General features: G+C 39.5%; 2 long non-coding RNA genes across 2 annotated transcripts; one reads left to right on the top strand and one right to left on the bottom strand.

Annotated features, from left to right (window-relative positions):
- The first annotated feature begins 2534 nt into the window (after positions 1–2534).
- On the top strand, positions 2535–13944 carry LOC143886593 (uncharacterized). The gene is made up of 2 exons (XR_013253876.1): positions 2535–3038; positions 13562–13944. It is a non-coding gene; the product is annotated as an uncharacterized LOC143886593 (long non-coding RNA).
- On the bottom strand, positions 13372–14287 carry LOC143886592 (uncharacterized). The gene is made up of 3 exons (XR_013253875.1): positions 14132–14287; positions 13993–14048; positions 13372–13915 (listed from the first exon to the last, which is right to left on the bottom strand). It is a non-coding gene; the product is annotated as an uncharacterized LOC143886592 (long non-coding RNA).
- Positions 14288–20218: the final 5931 nt, after the last annotated feature.

Raw genomic sequence — 20218 nt, 5'->3', positions numbered from 1 at the left:
AAGACGGATGCGTTAGCTAAAAGAGGGGTGGTATGCAACTCGATGAATTGGTCTGATCAATTTCCTATTTGATGTCCTATTCATTGTGTAATTTGTTGTTTATTTTTGTGTTCTGTAACTTCGGGATTTCCCTTTCGGGTGTCCCTTCTGATTCTTTTATAATATTTGCCATTTCAAAAAAAAAAAAAACCCGAGGAAGCTAGGGACTTAACAAAGCGATATGAATGGGATTGAATCAGTTTATAGGGGATATGCATTTCCATGATGGGTCCCTGTTCCTTGAAAATCTTTTGTGTTCTACGGAGTGCAGATTATATGGGGGTCGCAAGGAGGCAGATTAGGAGATCACTTGGGATGTGACAACACCATTTCTTTTGTAGAGGAGTGATATTGTTGGCCAGTGGAAGAAGGATATGGTTAATTATGACCAGAAATGTGTTGAGATATTCAAATGTCAATCCTAGAATCCCAGCCTTTACCCTCCACTACCAGAAATATAGATATCGGCAACAAACAAAATCCGTCACCAATAGGCACAAATCCGTCCCTGAAAGTAATTAGAGACGGAAACAGTCTCAATTATAGGCGTCGCTTAAAGTTTTTGTGAGAGAAATTCAAGTTGGTGAGAGATATATTTGTTAGAGTATTTTCAAAGAGTAATTTTGAAAAGGTTTTAAAAGAAATATGAATCTTGTTTGTGTAAAATGGGTCGCTTTTGGAAAAGAGAGTGAAAAGTGCTTTGGGAGAATAGTCCCACATTGGAAACTCAAGAAATTGGAGAGGGGTATAAAAAGCTTTACCTACCCCCCTCTCTCTCTCTCTCTCTCTCTCTCTCTCTCTCTCTCTCTCTCTCTCTCTCTCTCTCTCTCTCTCTCTCGCTTTGTTGCACAATGGGTTTTGGAATGGTCTGCACCGTTGCACCGTCCGCGCACGCGTGACGTGTGCTGTAGGGCGCTAGTTGCGCTTTTTGGCACACTTGTGCTGTTAGGAGGGAGGACGTTGGATTTACACAAACCCACAAACCAACAGTCACTCCAATGGTCAGATTTCTTTCCAATCTTAAAAGGTGACTTGTAGGGTGTGCTTTTTCAAACAAAAGACACCAGAAGCTTTATATAAAGACCAAAAACCACTCATTTACACTAGATTAAGAAAACCCACTAGGGGAATTCGAATTTGTGAATTCCAAAAGCAATTTCATTCTCTTAAAGCCTTTCTAAATTCATTTTTACCATCTTTTAGAAGTTTTCTTCTAGTGTTCTGTCATTCTAGAAACACAGACACTAATATCTTGCATACTTGTTAAATCCAAGGGTGATTCGGGGTTTGTCTACATTTAGTGCAAAACGTTAACAAACATTTGGTGAAAAATTCACCGGGCTTGAGTCGAATTTGTGGTTCCCCCTGCACACAATTGGTGGGGTCGAATATTGTCTTAAGGAAAGCGACAATGCTCCTTGAAGCATCTCAATTTACATCTTCCTTCATCTCCACCGTCAACAATTTTCTCCATCCTTCACCAATTGCCACCGATTAGTCACAGAAATAAAATGGGAACTTATAACAGATTGGAGAACAAGAAGTCTGAGAAGATTAACTACAACACTTGTATTGTTGATCTTCTTTAAGACATGACTATTTTTCCGACATAATATTGATAACGTGTTTGAATACAACCTACCAGATGAACCGAGCTATCCAATCTGTAACTCAAGACCGAGTTCTCTGCAAATAGTGGGGACTAAAGTAGCACATCAAGGCTGAAATCCTACTACCAACTAGGATTATTTACACATTAGGAATTTAGCTCAGGATACCAAGGGATTCTAGCTTCCTAGCCTAGTTATTTTTATTTTCTGTAGGAAGTTTCTTTAGTTGGTCGCATATTAGTCTCCTAGTTGGCAACAAAACTTGGCTCCAGACCGATCTGGAGTAACTTCCTCCAGCCCCTCTTATAGGAGGGATTTTCACCTTCCAAGAGGGCACACCGGGGTTACCAAACCCCCGTCTCTGATACCACTTCTTGTTGTAAACGTGTCATCACCACCGACTCTTCATAGAGTCATTTTTTATTTTAGGATTTTGTTTTCTAGAAGGTTGGATAACTTCTTAGGAGAGTTTGATTTGGGTAGGTAGTGTAGACACCTCATTTTGACCGTGCCCTAAATCCCTCCATGATTGTTCAAAACCATATCAAATCAGTGAGGTAGGACTCCAAATTTCACCCCAAGGTAGGTTAGGGTCCCAGCAAGGTCCCTGCAAAATTTCATCGAAATCCGAGCGCGTTTGCCTGGCGAATGAGTCAAGCAATGTCGTGGTGCAAGTTCGCAAAAGGGGGGTGAACGTATCCTGAGAGGGGAGCGAATTTATCCTGGGATGGGCCGATCCAAGGCTAGAAAAGACACGATTCTTTGGCGCGCCTTATCAATTTTCGCGCGCATTTCGTGCGCTCATCAAATGGTAGTGCCGATATTAACCCTCTTATTTTCCTATAAATTTGACTTAAACTCTCATTCAGTAGAGGATTAGGGGTTTTTAGCAGAAATTAGAGAGAGAAAGTCTGAGAGAATTAGGAGAGACAAAGTGGATCTCAAACCTCAACTCATCTTCTCCGATCGTGTTTCCGGCAATTTGCCGAAGCTCTGACCGGATTTTATTCTCCGATCACTTCTCTAGCCTTCCTAGATTTGCTTTCTTCCTTTTCTCTCATTTTCTACAAATCTAACAGAGAGAGAGAGAACGAGAGATCTCTATGCGAAACCCTAGACTTGCTGTTATTCCTCTTAAAAAATCCTAAGGCTATATAGTTCTCTTAAATTGAAGCTTTTTTCGAGGAAGATTAGATCATTTTCAGTTCAGATTTGTTTTTCTTCTTCTTCTCAATTTCTGTTTGTCAAGTCACGAGAAGAAGATCGTTATTCTCAAAGTGAAAATCCAATAGAAGAGCAAGGATCAGAGTTTGAGAAAAAGCAAGGCAAAGAGTGTCATTTGGATTCAAAAGAGAAGGTAAAAAAAGAAAGACAGAAGGCAGAAAAGAGGTAAATGTTTTTGTTAATTTCAATATTTTTCATTTCTGTTATATCCTATAGTTATTTTCATGAAAAATTAGGTTATAGCATTGATTTATGCCACTGATTAAGTAGTTGAACTCAATTTTATGATTGATCTGTTGTGATAGACAAATTTATGTTTATTTAGCCATTTACTGTTTATAATCTTAGGGATCTGAGGTAATTTTATCATTTTTTCTGTTGATCTGAGTTTTTATTGCTAATTTTAATGGTTGTGCAATCAAAGATTTAATGTAGGTTCTTAACTTCCTCTTAGATTTGAGTATATTTTTGAATAGAAATGAAAATTTGGTATGATTTTAATCTTAAAGTCCTATGTTTTCCCCCACTCTAAATCTACTTTACAAAGATCCCTGTTTTTACCTGTTTTTCTTAAAACATTGGAAAAATAGTTTTCGTATGAATTGTACTCTGAAAATTTGAACAGAATTTAATACATGAGATCTAGATATGTGGTAAAAATTTCAGAGTACTTGGATAATAGGATTTGTCTGTAGAAATTTTGTTATGATCGATCCGCAGAATTCATTGAAATCTGATATCTGTGTAGTATTTCTATTATCGTAAATTCTGTGATTGATAAATGAAAATAATGTCTTCACAACATTTTTAGTACACGAAAATATCTTTGAAATGGCACCAATTTTATAACTTTTGGACACTATTTGCTATAGGTTCGACTCAACTCAAGTTTAAAGACAGAATCTGTTTTACTGTACAGTGCTAAAAATTGGTCCATATTCATTGAATTTCTGGTTTCTTTGTACAGTGAAGTTGAATCCCAAATTTTTATGTATGTATTATCAATATGTAATATATTTGTGGTTAATATTTGAGGTCATTTTGACGTCTATATGTTTCTGAAATATTTCAGATGTAGCTAATGGTCAGAAACTCCCTGTGCTGAACTGGAATTTGACTTTTGTATAGTTTTACCCTCATTACTACTTGTGTAGTTATTATCAGAGAATGTCATAGCCCATAGTAAAGTTCATAATCATTTCCTATGATTGGGCATGTGAATGATAGGTTTAGAGTTATTGAACATGGTCATTGGCCTGTGATTTTTTTTTGTACTTATAATTTCGGGAGTACTTTTACGCCTCTACGTAAAGACTTGGATCCTGTATGTATCTTGGTTCGGACTATGAATTCTTAGTCATAGTGCTGGTATGTCTATATTCTGACATGATTTTTTATATTAAGACTTTTGTTTTATAATCTTGGAAGTTTAGATAATTGTTAGAATGGATCATTTGAAGTTGCTGATCAAGAAGGGTTTCATGTTATTAGAATGATGTATTGATCATATAAATACCTTGGTTCACAGAGATGTGTGTTACTATTTTAGCCACTACTTAAGTTGTTTATGATTATATTATTCTTTTAATCTATTTATGAAGAATATGTTGACATTTGATCATTTTTGTGTATGTACAAGACATAAGGACCTGCTCAAATGCTTGCCTTGTTTAAATAGCAGCCATATACTCTAATTTAATTTTTAATTCTGCTATTGGCTTCCTTATTCATCCTTTTAATTTATTAGATTGTAGTGATAAGTTCATTTTTCCTTCAGCCCTTGTATTGTGAGTAGTTCATTCAGCTCATGTCTTGTGTGCAACTCATCCCTTTCTAGTTCAGCCCATGCCATTTGTGGTATAGCCCATGTCTGTGAGTCTATAAATTAACTCATCCCCTTATAGTTCAGCTTATGTCATCTGTGTTTCAGGCCCTGTTTTAGGTGAGATTCCTAGTTTATATCAGATGTTTTCCAGTTGGAAGGTGTGATATAAGGATTTATATTCTAGTCTGTTGGAGATTTTTACCAAAGGAAACTAGCATGTTCAATTTATAGCTTTATTTAATAATCATTCTGTTGTGACAATAATATAATGCTTGTGTTGATAATGGTAGGGAATTGTATCATATGATTAGAACACAAGGTCAGTGTAGCATCACTTTTCATTCCCTTAGTGGGTTTATGTAAATGAGACATTTGTATTGCCTTGAAGCATGCCTCAAGTTTGCCTCTACCTGACCCGACCCTATTACTTTACAGTTAGATTTATATTGGGTTAAAAGCACATAACTGATGTCCTACGAATTCTTACCCTTTATAATGTGTTTTATAGTTGCTGTTCTACAGGTTCCTGTACTCTACAACTTTGGTTTGTGTCTGCTTAAAAGTATATAATTTCTGTCTAATAGATTCTTGCACCTTATAGCTATGATCTATGTTTGGTCTAAAAGCATATAGCTATCACTTGTATACGTGTATACCTTCAGAAATTAAGCCTTTTCATTATAAGGGCGATGAAGGCGCTAGCCCAAGCCCATATTTTAGGGAGACCTGCTTGGTCCTTGTAGTATCCCTCTTCCTTTTGTCTTTTTAAAGATAGCCTCAAGTCATTAGATCTTTCCATTCATCGCCAGGGCAATGAAGGCGATAGCCCAAGCCCATCCTTAGGGGACTTGCTCAGTCCAAATAGCATTCTATTTTCTCAAAAGACTTGCCTAGTCTTTTAGATCCAAATCTTTGGAGACAGGCATTGTCTCATTAATGAATCAACCTGGGTTAATCTCTAGAAGACTACCTCTAGTCTCATAGGTCTTAAACCCTCCTTTTTGTGCGTCGTTTGGTTTTGGGAGAACACCCTACCCGGCTTGGCAACATACCCCTTACCCTTATGGGTATTGGGTTGCACATTTGCTGCACCCTAGGGCTAGGTAGCTGTCCGGCCCGGCTGGGTGTTTTACCTTTGCCAAATATGCACAAGGTCTCTTTTTCCTTGTTAGTATTTTTCTCTATCCTACCTCTGTGTCTAAGAGACTTACCTAGTCTCATTTTCTTGCTAAACCTCCTCTTTGTGCATCATTTGGTTTTGGGAGAACATCCTACTCGGCTTGACAACATACCCCTTACCCTTATGGGTATTGGGTTGCACATTTGTTGCACCCTAGGGCTAGGTAGCTGTCCGGCCCGGCTGGATGTTTTACCTTTGCTAAATATGCGCAAGGTCTCTTTTTCCTTGTTACTTGTGAGTTTTATCTTAGCTTGATAGTCTCACTAGCACCCTTCTTTATCTCTTTTTCTTGTAGGAGACAGGCTTTGTCTCATTAGCACCTCCTTCTTAGAATCCTATTTTCAGAGTCAGTCCTTAGCCTAGGAGTCTGTCCTTAGCTAGAGAGTCTGTTTTTCTTTCAGGAGTCAGTCCTATCATCATAAGGGTTAGGATTTTATCCAACCTCTCATCAAATCTTGTGTTTTTCTATCCGCTCTTGTAAGGTATAGGATGCTGTCCAACCCTTGCAGAGTTGTTATTCTGTTCATTTCCCTCCGCAAAGCATAGGATGCTGTCCAACCTTTGCGGGATACCAGGAGTCTGTCTTCCCCTTATGATGATAGGATTTGTCCCCTTTGAGTCAAAAATACTTCAAAACAACAAAAACATCTAAAAAACAAAAAATCTCAAAAATCTTGAGTCATTAGGAGTAGTTAGGAAATCTGTTCCGAACTACGTTGGCTTGATCCCTTTCAACAGGGTACGTAGTGCAGCTTGGGATCCACATCCCAAGTCCAGCCAAACCTTTAAAGATAAGCATTTTAAATCTTTCAAAATTATAAAAATCTTTCAAAATATTATTTTTTCGAAAGGATCTTCCTTTAGAGTTAGGAGGTTGTTCTAGTTAGAGAGTTTTTGAGTCGGGAGTTGCTCCCTCGTTCGTTGTTTGTTTGTTGTGTGTTTCATTTGCTTGTGTTAGAGTTAGGAGTGAGTCCTAGCTAGGAGTTTTACGCCTCCGTCCGGTCAGTTGGCGATCCACATCGCCAATTGATGACTAGGTCTAAGATGCGATAGATCCTACTGTTTTTCTTAGGATATACAGCCTAGCTACACATAGATTATAGGAACCACCTGCATTAGCTTAAGGCTAACATGTATTTAGTTAGGGCATATAGGGGATCCTAAAATCTACAATCCATTGGAATTTAAATAATCACACAAGAAGCTTTAAGAACTAGTCCGGTCTTTTAGATCGAGTCTAGGATAGAGGTCTAGATGTCTTAGGCATCATAGCTTAGAATAGGTGCGAAGAACTACGTTGCCTTGATTCTCGTGGAGGCGGGGATACGTAGGCTTCTTTGGATGAACATCAGATCATCTAAAGACTCGGGCCTAGGTATAGATTAGAGTCTTAGGGTTGTATGGTATCGAGTCATTTTCTATGTTTTGCAGTGTTTTATTACTTTATTGCGCAGACCTTATACTTCTTTGGTGTGTCATGCATGTGTTTGTTCATCAGAACTTAGACACCAATTTAGGTTTGACATTCATAACCTAGTTATTCTCAGGTGACACTTTTATTTCTTTTATGTGTGTTTATTATTCCTCCGAGACATGCATGATTAGATAGACGTTTTCTCGGAGATTTGTGTTCCCAATTCATATGATTCTCGCCTAAAACTCTTCAGAATTATTAAGTAAATGGCATAAGAGACCAGGTGCTTGCACTTGGGCGGATGAGGTGCTCTTCAGACCTTCCGAATTCGTAACCAGGCACGAACCCTCTTTTTATAATCTCTGGTTATCCGTTGCAACAGAGCATAGTATGGGATCCTTGGCCCACTTCCTTGGATGGCGACTCTTCTTTGTTTAAGGTACGCCTCGAATCTGGGCTAGTCCCCGAATCGAGAGGTATCTCACCTTTTATATCGCCACTCATGCTGTGAGAGGCACTTCTTTTGAGAGTTCCTTGGTAGAGCTCTCCATTCACGTGGATGATCCATAGAGACAGTGAGCGAGTAGGGCACGTCCCTCGCGGCCGCCCCTCTCTCGGATCGTGGTCCACAGGTAGCTAAAGAGAGGTTGTGTTTATCTAGAATTCTACTAGATAAACTAGAAGAGTTTTATTTTATCTACTGTAAGCCATTGTTCTTCTTCTAGTTTGATTTGGGTAGGTAGCTAGAGAGAGGTTGTGTTTAGCTAGAGAGAAGTTTCGTAGTTTTGATTGCTGATTCAAACAATCTACTGTTATGGATATAAAAAGGATGTTTATCCTATGAATAAAGCTAGCTTCCACATTTTCTGATTGTGCCGTTTTCACTATTTGAAAAGTGTTTCACGTATTTAGCAAAAGCTCTCTCTCTCTCTTCAATAGTGTATTGTCTTTCTTCTTCTAAACTAGTTGCAGACCTGTGGCGGAAAAAAAAATGATTTTGAAATGGTTCTTTTTTTTTGAAAAGGGCAGCAGAATATATATATATATATATATATATATATATATATATATATATATATATATATATAAAGAAGCAGAACCGAGATGGTCCTGGAGGAACTAAGATAATACAAGCATAGCATTACAATAACTCAAGGAGGGAGATAGTCAAAGCACTCGAACGCGGCCCGAAAGACTCCTTTCTTGGCAAGGGAGTCTGCTTCCGCATTGGCTAATCTCCTGACATGGCCAAACGCGATGGATGAGCCCTTAGAGCTATCCTCTATTTCCTCTAAAAAAGGCAAAAATCGCCAGGGGGGAGTAGAGACGCCCGAAAGCCAACGAATAACATTTAAGGAATCCCCTTCCACTATAATTTTGTCGAAAGCCAGGCGAGGCATCGAAACAATCCCGCTATGAACGGCTCTAACCTCTGCTTCGTTCGAGTCTGCCAATCCAATAGGCCCCGAGTAGGCCCAAAGAACTTCCCCTTTGTTGTTTCTACATAACCCCCCTACTCCTGTCGCTCCTGGATTGCCGATGGACGATCCGTCAAAGTTAAGCTTCAGGGACCCCGGAGGAGGAGGAGTCCAGGACGGGAGGATTTTCACTTTGGTAGCCGATTCCATACATATGATTGACCATCCTTCCCAGAGGTCGAAAGCTGAAACAAAGTGAAACAGAGGAAGGCTTCGGGCCCAGGATATGACCGCAGCTATCAACTGGACATAGATCCAATAGGGAGATCTAGCTTTACCTTCGAAGATACGAGCATTCCTCTTTTTCCACAAGAACCACCATGAGGCCAGGAGACACATCTTCCACAGAGTTCTGCCTTTCTTTTTCCACGGATTCCATTCCCAACTCTGAATGAATTCAGCCATAGAGTTGGAGGGGACCCAACTGATTCCAAAACGAGAAAATATAAGATCCCAAATATTTTGAGCAAACTTACAGTGTATGAAAAGGTGGTCAACAAATTCGCCAGCGGATAAACAGAGAGGGCAGTGATCGACCAGCCACATTCCTCGCTTCCTCAAAAAATCCATAGTTTGAATGCGGCCCCAGCTAACAGACCACCCAAAGAAGGTTGCTCCCGGAGGGCAAGATTGTCTCCAAACCGAGGAGGATACATGCTCCTCTAAAGAAGGGATCAGATGGTTATAAAAAGATTTAACTGAAAAAATCCCCGAAGGATTCCAAATCCAAATCCGACGACCTACGCCCGAAGACTTGATGAAGCAAGAATCCAATAAGGAGAGGAGGTCGTGGTAAGAGCTTAACTCCCTAACAAAGAAGTCTCTTCGAAACTTAGGAGACGAAACCACTTTCCCTTGTTCCCTTACAAAACATTCTAATACCCAGGCCTCTTTTTGAGATGAAAAGATGAATAAGTCAGGAAAAATCACTTGAAGGGGTACAGTCGAACACCAAGGATCCTGCCATAACCAAATCTGATCCCCCCTATATACTCTGAATCGAACGCCAGGAGCAAATAAAGACTTCAACCTCAAGATGTCCCTCCAAACCGTGAGTCCTTTGATTTTATAATTATCAACAGAGTCCCAGTGCCCATGAGCAGAACCATACTTACTTCCAATGACCCGGACCCACAAAGAGGATCGTTCTTCGCCAAATCTCCACAGCCACTTGCCCATAAGGGCCTGGTTGAAACTCTGAACCCTCCTGATACCCAAACCTCCATTTTTAATAGGCAAGCAGACCACACTCCATTTAATCAGGGAGACCCCCTTGGAAGAACCTGAGCCGCCCCACAGAAAGCGTCTCTGAATTTGTTCAATGCGCTTAGCAACAGAGGCGGGACAATGAAAAAGAGATAGAAAATATATCGGCATATTGGATAGAACGGCCTTTATAAGCACCAATCTACCACCTTTGGAAACCAACCGACGCTTCCAGGTGGCCAGACGACGCTCAATCCTTTGAATAATAGGAGCCCATAGGTTTTGTTTGGGTCGACCCACACTAAGAGGAAGACGTAGATAGGTTGCTAGAAAGACATCTAAACCACACCCCATAATTCCGACAAAAGAGGATGCATCGCTCTCGGAAACGTTGATCGCGTACAACCGAGATTTTGCGAAATTAGATCGTTGACCCGAGACCATCTCATAACAACGAAGCATAGCTTTAAGATTAAGAATCTGGGATATGACCGGAGAACAGAACAGAAGAGTGTCATCCGCAAATTGAAGAAGCGATACTTCCACCTTACTATCACCAATAAGGAATCCTTGATATAACCCCAACTCACTTCCTTTTTCAGCAGTCTGCACAGTGATTCGGCCATAATCAGGAAAAGAAAAGGAAAGAGGGGGTCTCCCTGCCGCAAGCCTCTAGATGATTGAAGAATCCTTTTGCAGATCCATTGATGAGGACGGAGAACCAGGCGGACGATAAGCAGTTCCGGATCCAACCTCTCCACCGACCACCAAAGCCCATTCGACCCAGCAGATATCTAAAGCTGCCCAATCCACTCGGTCATATGCCTTCTCCATATCAAGCTTGCATAGTATGCCGCCTTCCCCCTTCCTTCGATAATAATCAATGGCTTCATTGGCTGTTAAAGAACAATCAAGAATTTGTCGGTTGTTGATAAAGGCACTTTGACAGACCGAAATAATTGATGGTAGAACCACTTTGATACGATCCACCAGAACCTTTGCTAGGACTTTGTAAAGGCTGCCCACCAAGCTGATCGGACGAAAATCCGAGACTTTTGATGCTCCTTCAATTTTTGGAATGAGGGCTAGAAAAGTTGCACCTGTCCCTTTGTCAAGGACTGCTCCCTCAAAAAATTCAAGGAAGAATCAAAGAAGGTCCGATTTTACTGTTTCCCAGCAAGTTTGGAAAAAAGCCAAACAGAAACCATCGGGTCCAGGGGCTTTATCTTTCGCTAAAGAAAACAGTGCTGTTCGGATTTCCTCCTCAGAGAAAGGGATTTCCAAACCGGCTGAAGCCTCCAGACTTAAGCTTGCAAAACAAATGTCTTGAGGAAATGCAGGTTGTGCTTATAAAAAGAGAAAAACAACAGCAAAACAAATATAAAATCTACTTGCCACTCGGATTCAAAAACAAATCAATAACTAAAGAATCAAATACAACGGACCTAACTGCCATATATAATATCCAATTTTTAAGTGGAATGCAATAGAGAGATGATAGCTGAGATCTCGCTCTCAATTTTCTTGGAAAATATCATTGCTCCGTGTAACTCATCCATGACCTCATTAATTGTCGGAATCAGAAATCGGTCCTTAATTGTAATGGAGTTTAAGGACCTGTAATCAACACAGAAACGCCAAGTGTGTTCCTTCTTTTTTACCAATAGAACATGTAAAGAATAGGGACTACGGCTGGGAAAAATGATCCCATCTTTCAACATTTCCTGAACAAGTCTTTTGATTTCTGTCTTCTAGAAATAAGGGTATCGGTATGGTTTGACATTTACAGGTTGGTGTTAGGAAATAATCCTAACGGTGGATGTGGCTTTTGCAAGATCGACGGTCGAGATCATTTGGTTAGTTAATTACTTTTGTGAAAAGTCATTAAATGAAAAGACTTTATATAAAAGGTATAAACGTTTAAAAAAGACGTTTGGGGAGAGGGATCGGTGCAATGAGGAGTCGCATCTCTTCCCACGAACGCTTATAAAAAAGAACTCTTCGGTCCTGTTTGCACACAACGAATTTGTTTCCAATCTTTGAGAATCCACGCTTGAAGAGAAAGAAACCGGTCCCCATCACCAACTATTGTGTAGCAAAGAGAAACTGTGAGAGAAAGAAAAACAAGATTCATGGCTTCCGGTATGTCTTTTTCTCATTTCAATTCATTCCATATTGTTCTGTGATTTTCTCAATGTTGAATCGCCAAGATCCGTTGCCGGTGTTCATATTGAATCGAACAATAACAGTTGGGACCTAGGTAAAAGGTGAATTGGATGGTCCATATCACGAAAGGGTGGTAATCCTGTGGGTTTCTAAAAGACTTGAATGTACTGAAGCAGAAGGTCGGTAATAGCAGAAGGTAACCCACCAGGGAAGGTGATTTGATTCAGGTGCTCATTTGGTAAATCGGTGAGTGTTTTATCCAGACAGAGCAAATGGAAATAAGATGCAATGGAATCGGATTTAGTTAAGCCTTTTAACTGGGTCGCTTTGAGGGGTGCAGGATTCAAACTAGGTTCACCAACCAATTTGATAGATTTCTCATGCCAGGTAAACTCCATAGTTGACATCTTGTAATTAGTTAAAATGGGACCCAAGTCTGCTAGCCATTGCACTCCTAAAATGACATCAGCACCTTTGATTGGTAAAATGTAGAGATCTAAGTGAAACATATGTGTCTGCAATGTAAATTTGACAGCCATACACTTTTTGTTGTAGAGAAGGTATTCTCCATTGCCAATCAAGACTTTGAATGGGGAAGTAGACATGATTGGCCAATGCAAGGAAGTAGCAATCTTTTCCTTGACAAAATTGTGGGTTGAACCACTGTCGCTGAGGACATGGAGAGATGTAAAGAACTTATCCCTGTGAGGAGAATTGTACTAGGGTTTTGATGTCCCTCCATGGCTTTAAATCTAATTTCTGCCTTTGTTTCTGATGAAAAAAAGGGAGGAATATCTTCTGAAAGAAACTCTGGATAATCATCTAATCCAGCAAGATGATATAAGCGTTTCCTACAATCGTGCCCGGGAACGTACTTTTCATCACAAAAATAGTTGAGACCTTTATCACGTTTAATTTTCATTTCTTCCTTGGTTAATTGTCTAGTACGAACTGGAATTTGTTTGTGTGGAGGAGCTGGAAGGGCAGAAAGTGGAAGAGGGGAAGGCGTGGGTAATAAACCCGGTCCTCCTGGAGGTTTAGACCAATTGGATCGCCATGATTTCCTTAAATCATCATATTTCTCTTCATATATCCTAGCTAAGGAATTGCTTGTAACAAAGAAGAGGGTTGCAAAACTAACAGTTCGCGTTTGAGATCTGTGACTTCAACTTGAAAATACACAGAGAGACAAAAAAAGAGAAGATAGGAGGACGAAGAAGAAGAAGAAGAAGAAGAAAGAAGAGTTTATTTCATTCGTTGCTTTATCTGTTAGTGACATCTGACAGATCTCATCATTCTAGAATATTCCTTTCTTGTTACAAATGCAAAGCTAGAATTAAAGAAGTAAATGTAACAACTACTAACTAATCCTTCTCTTATTAGCTAACTACCCATTAACATAATCTTCCATCCAAACAGGTTGTCGTTTAACTCTACTTTCTCTACTATATCCTTCGCCAACATTCATTCCTTGAACTTCTGAGTTTGACCCTTGAACATTTGTTCCTTCTGTGCTTGTGATGCGATAAATGTCGGAGATCAGGTAAGTGTCAGGTGCTGCTAGAAATGGAGGATGGGTCGGAATGGGAGGTAGAAAGGAGAGAGGTCAGGGATGCAGAGGAGCCGGACGTGAAAATGGTGGCGGCAGAATGGGATGGACGGGTTGAATGTTCAGATGTCGAGTATAGCCGTTCATCATCTCTTCATTACATATTCTCTGTCTTTTATTTTTCATGGGATAGTGAGGAGAATCCTGAGAACCGTTGTCCATCACTGAGAATATATTACAAATTTAATTAAAAGTTTGAGGAAAAATTCAAAAACCAGGAAGCTAAAGAATCCTAAATTACCTTAGGATTTCTTTCTCTTCGATTCAACATAGACAATTTTTGTAAAAATTCAGCTTCTGTAAGATTGAATAATAATAATTAGTAAAACTACAATTGGCAAAATTCTAAAAGCTAAAAGGAATTGAAAATACTAAATTACCTTATATGCCTAATCAGAAACAGTTCGGGGTTGATCAATGCAAAAAATCAGCTTCTTGATATGCGTTTCGAACAAAAAAACAAAATTAGCAAGAAAAAATAATTTCTTTTTAAAAAAAACTAACTAACAAGTAAGAGATTCCCTTACTATCTCTCTCTGAAATTGTCTGATACTTTCTCTATTGTTGTTTTTAACACTTACATAGCTAATGTTATTTTGAAAATTTAACATATAACGGTAAAAAACCTAAAATAACGACTGTGTGGCGCTTGTGTGTATGCGGGAGGGTCCGTACGGATGATTTCAATATTTTCTATCTTATTTTGAAAATTTAATGTAACGGTTAAGAAAACCTTAAATGACGAGTGTTTGTGAGAGTGTGTGTAGGTGGGAGCGTGTGCGTAAATTCAAAAATAACCGTAAAATATCTTAAATAACGAGTGTTTGCGTGCTTGTTGCCACGAGGAAACAGTTGGCAACCCAATCTTCGCAAAGCGCTCTGTGTCACTGAGACGCAATTGGTATTTTGGGCCATCATTGTCTCATGAATTCTTCAAGGTTTGTTGCTAAGAGCCCTTTTGGTGGGCACTCCTGGTTGAGCAGGTTGGTTGGCCAAACTCCTTAGGAGAAGTTGATCCTATGACATGTTGACTCCTCTCCCGACAAGCCTAGTAGGTGTGGGCCGGAACCTTTGTGGTTTGCTTATGGGTTCTTAGATGACTTGCTTGTGCATGTGAGGCACACAACAGGAAATCATACTGCAGCTCATGTGTGTTCCCTAAGGGAGCTTTGGGTGCGGACTGAAAGTTATCCAAAGGGATGCTCCAGTTTCTTTGGTGGACTACGGGGCCAAAGATAACGCATGTTGGGTTGGGTTCCCACATACATTGTGAGTACGGATCGGTGCATGGGGTTTGCTATACCACTTGCCTTCTGCACCGCGGTACGTCTTGTGAGTAGGTCAATCAATAGGTCTTCCATGAGTTCATACCAGGGTGACCTCGGTTGCCCCCGCGAGGTGCATAACTTGCGTATAAGTCCATGGTGCATCTTGCTTCTTGGATGACCAAGCCTTGTTGCTTGGTGGATTTATGCATGGCATTATCATGCCTCGTAAAGGATGGACTTTGCATTGGTCTTCAAGGCTTGATGTTAGATGTACTCGTGATGATGGCTGATCACAAGAGTGGGTTTAGAGTTGGTCTCGGCAAGTCTAAGCTCAGTAGCTAATTGAAAGGTTTGGTGGCAGTGAGCAAAGTATCTAGAAGTGCATGTCAAGATCCTAGCCTAGTAGCCTGTTGAACAGCTCAGAGATTGTGTGTACATATGAAGCATTAAGAGGTGTTGGGCGTGCAAGACCTCCAGAGCCTTGCACGGGTTGAAGGTTGGCCTTAGCATACGTGTATGTTGAGCCACCGTACGGGTTATTCCGCTGCTAAAACAGAAGGCTCGTGACAGTTGGTAAAAGAGCCGAAGTTCCAGTGTGCTTAGAAGAATGCTTTGATAGTTGGTATCCGTGTGATATCAAGTGGCAAATCATAGTAGGTTGTGAACACAAGAGCGTGTGTGTGTATGTCTACGTGGGAGCGTGTGCACATGTGCGTAAATTTAAAATAACCATAAAAATCTAAAATAACGAGTGTGTGCATGCGTGAGCGCGTATGTGTATGCATGGTTTAAAATTCCGGTTTCAGACCTCTCAAAAACCGAAATTTCGGCCTAAATTTTGTAACATATATATATATATATATATATATTTTAAATTACAATTTCTCGAAATTTCTGACCGAAATTACCGAAATTTGGTAAAGGCCGAAATTCGGAATTTCGGTTTCTGTCTCCACCGAAATCTGAAATTTCGGATTTCGGCCAAAATTTAAAACCATACGTGTATGTAGGGCGTCCGTATGAATGATTTTAAACTATTCTGTCTCAGAGGAACGAGTGAAAAACTAACCAGAGGAGAGGAAGTAAAAAAGAAAAAAATATAATTTTTTTATTACTAAAAAAGCACTAAATTCCATAACAGACTTTTAAAAATTGTTTTTTCTTTACAAAACAGAAAAAATGTTTTTTACCACATCTTCCCGAGCTTTGGTAGCTCCCTCCGTCTCAGTTCCCTCGACGAAAACCTACTGCATCAGACTCCGACGAGATGGTACTCCGCTGTAGACACCCCATTTTGGCCAGGCCCACAATTCCCGAAACCGAATCCCAAACTTTCTGAAAACCGAACTCCGATTGTGAAAAATCCAGTTTAATTCGAAAAATCCTTGTTTGCAGATCCCTTTTGAAAATTTTCACAGTCCAGATAACCCCAAAACTCCCATTGATACCCTTCTTTTGAAACCCCTAATCCCCTCCTGTATTTTCTAAAAAAATGAAAATTATGAAAATACCCTCGCATTTTGATACTGGCACACCTCTTAGTCGAGTCCCAATTCCAAAGTTTTTCCACATTTTTCCAAAGAGTTTCCATTTGCATTTTGAAAGAAAATAAAAAATGAGTATTTTCACCCTTTAGAAAGTTCCAAAAAAAATGTTTTCCAAAGCCTTTTAATGGTTTTTGAAAAATAAATTTGAGTTTCCAACTTGATAATGGCACCCGGTTGCGGGGCCACCAAGTTCCGAAATTTATTCCCATCTTAATAGATTTTTCTTTTAAAAAACAAATAATAAATAATAAATATTTAAAATGGCATTCTTCATCCTCCACACCTTCAATACATCGGCATTTTCTTGTGTATCTTCCGGAGCTACAACGGCATTGCCACAAACAACCTCCCATAAATCTTCTCCCACAAGATAAGACTCCATACATGTTCTCCATATCTTGTAGTTTGATTGATTTAGCAACTCAATGCCGAGTCCACTAACCCTTCCACTCATATCCATCTTCAAAGCACCGATTGAACTTCTTCACCAAGGATATCTTGACAAGCACCAACTACCACCCTTGTGGCTCTGATACCATATAGAGAAAGACGGATTACACAACACCGGAAAATCCTCTTCTCAAATAGTGAAACCAAAGTTTACACTAGCCTAAGAACAACAACCAAAGTAGAAGAAGAACAATGCCCAAAAAAAGATGTGCTGCAATATATGAGAGAAGAACAAAACATACAAGATAAAGAACACAAAAAAGAAGAAATCTTCAAGAGGAAAGCTTGCACACAAGAGAGCTTCAATGAAGCTTCAATGGAGGTCTAGGTAGTGGAGAATCTCTACAAAAGTGAAGTAATGAGAATTAGGCTTGATCAAGGAAAGTAAAGAGAAGATAGCTTAGGTAAGTGGTAGTGGGTATGGGAAAGTGGTGTCTTAAATGCTTACGGAAGTAGTGGGTTTGGAGTTCCAAGTAAAGGTTTGAATTTGAAATAGGTAGTTAGTGGGAAAAGATGGAGCAAACATGTGTGGCTCACACATCTGCAAGCTAGGCAAAAAGACCAACATGCCCATGGACAGAAAAGTACATATTTGCCCTCACAACAACACTCAAAATAAAAATAAAATAAAGCTACCCAAAAAATACACTTTAAAATTTAACAGCAAGATGTTTTTCCCTGTGAATTCTAGGGTTATTGCAGGTAGTGGGCTTTGACCACAATCCTTACGTTAAATCTGCTGTGTCACTTAAAAGAAAAGGGAAGAAAACCCAATACAATATGGGGCGCTATTGCACTACATTTACATAGGAAGATTACAAGTGGTTCTCCATGAAACTCATGAAAACATGTGAATAACTACCTAAACTACTTGAGTTTAAAATTCAAAATACATAACTAAATAACCACCTACTCTATCACTAGAATACTCTAACGGTCAGATCTGATCGAATACATTCTAACATGCCCCCTCAAACGTATGTGGATTGGAAATCAACATAGTTTGATTTCAATAAATTATCCCCCAAAATTGTAATTAAATCCACCGATCGATGCACATTGCCGATAATGAATGTCTTCTGATGATATTGACTGATGAATGTTGCCACCGAATGTCTCGTAATGTTGACTGACGCCATTTGCTAAAGAGAATTTCACTTGCAAGATGATGAAAGAAAAGCCTCAATGGGCTAGAAGGAACTCGAGCCTCCATGGGCGAGTCTTCATGGGTCGGCTTCGGATACCGATCCTCATGGAAATCGGTCACTATGAACCTGACCTTAATAGGCAAATGTGGGCCTCTATGGGCTTTGATGGTCGGTTTTGAGTACCAATCCACTTGGAATCTTGAATTAATCTCTCATGCACGCACCTTGAGACCAAGGCACCTCAACTGAGAAGAGAAAAACTATTTCGGGCACACACCTAAAATTAGGTACCTCAACCGAAATAGGACAAAATATGAATTTGAAAAGCAGAGGAAGAAGAAGGTGATTAAGTTGGAAAGAAGGGCAACAATTAGTGACTTGAAAGTTTCGGCAAACATAACAAAAATATTGAAAATTAGATATGGAGTAGGTGTTACTATCAAATCCAGAGGATGTTTCAATAAAGATAGAAGGTGGATGTTTGCAACAGAAATGAAGTTTTATTTCTTTTTCTTTTAAAAAAAAAAAATGAGTCCACAAAATAAAACTAAGAAGCTGAAATAAAGGGGTGTCATTATCAATATATAAAGAAGCATGTATATTGGAAAAGACAAGTGTGAGTCCAGTAAAAGTAAAATGGGCAATGATCAATGCTATAAAGCATGAGATACCACAGACACTTGGGCTTTGACGAGAACACAGGAAAGCAGACCTCAACCAACTACTGTCAGAGATTAGGGGGGAAGCTAAATATGAGGAACGGCTCTGGTGAACAGAGCGCTTGGCGTTTTCTCGCGGTGGTGGGACAAGGCAAGAACAAGGATAATGACGATGAGTAGTACGAATGAGAAAAAAAATCTAGAGATCTAAGGATACTTGGCCTGGCGGACGGCTAGATTGGCTACACCGGCCGTCCGCCGGAAAATGAAATTTCACTTCTTAGGCTAGATCGAAGGCTTTGATACCATAAAAGAAAAGGGAAGAAAACCCAATACAATATGGGGCGCTATTGCACTACATATACAGAGGAAGATTACAAGTGGTTCTCCATGAAACACATGAAAACATGTGAATAACTACCTAAACTACTGGAGTTTCAAATTCAAAATACATAACTAAATAACCACCTACTCTATCACTAGAATAATCTAACGGTCAGATCTGATCGAATACATTCTAACAACACTAAGGCTGTGACTTAATTTTTGAACTTTAGAGTATAGATGAATATCACCCATTCTTTTTAATACCCTAACCATCTATTAAATGGCCTAATTCGGAGGTTTGGGATTGTTTGATGTCGCCAGTAGCCTAAATTGAACGTCACATTCTTTGGGACTTCCAACCCATCTTTTTTAGTGGGATATGATATGTCTCGTCTCCTATTTTATACTTGCACTCTTCATCTTTATGTGACCCGGTTCTCATTGGCTGATATAATTCGCAACAATCTAATAAGAGAAGTGAAAATACAGATGATATATGCACTCCCTTGTTTTGCTCCAATTTTCTACCTTTCGTTTTTATGTTGTTAGCTTATTTGGTGAAAACATGTTAGTTTCAGAGCATAACTGGCTGCCATGAATTTTTTTTTTCCCTGGAAAATATTAGCTTACCAAATGGTGAGGGAGGGTAGGAGAGGGAGAGACATAAGAGGGACTTAGTGAGGAAAGGGGAAGAAAAGAATGAAAAACAAGGTAACCAAGGAAAAAAAAACAGAGGGGCGGGGGGAGGGGGGAGAGTGATAAATCAACCCCCATATATCTTAAATAGACCCCTTTTAACGTAAAACCTTAGGGGTGTGAGTTACTCACTTATACGGTGTTTAACAGCAGATGAAAACTTTATTCACATGCCCTAACGTTTTACGTTAAAAGGGGTCGATTTAAGATATATGGGGGTCCATTTATCACTGCCCAAAAAATATTATGGTTGCCAAACATGGCCTTGATATGAGATTTTTTCAGAAAACTTATCAAACAGCCAAGCGGACTAAGTCTATAACAAAGAAACCAGTTATAGAGAAAAACCTAGAAAAAAACTTAAGCCATTTA

Source organism: Tasmannia lanceolata, unplaced genomic scaffold (assembly GCF_043159265.1).
Source record: "Tasmannia lanceolata isolate RefF3 unplaced genomic scaffold, GAP_Taslan_0.1 ptg000011l, whole genome shotgun sequence".
Taxonomy (NCBI): domain Eukaryota; kingdom Viridiplantae; phylum Streptophyta; class Magnoliopsida; order Canellales; family Winteraceae; genus Tasmannia; species Tasmannia lanceolata.
This window is presented reverse-complemented; position numbering and strand designations above follow the sequence as displayed.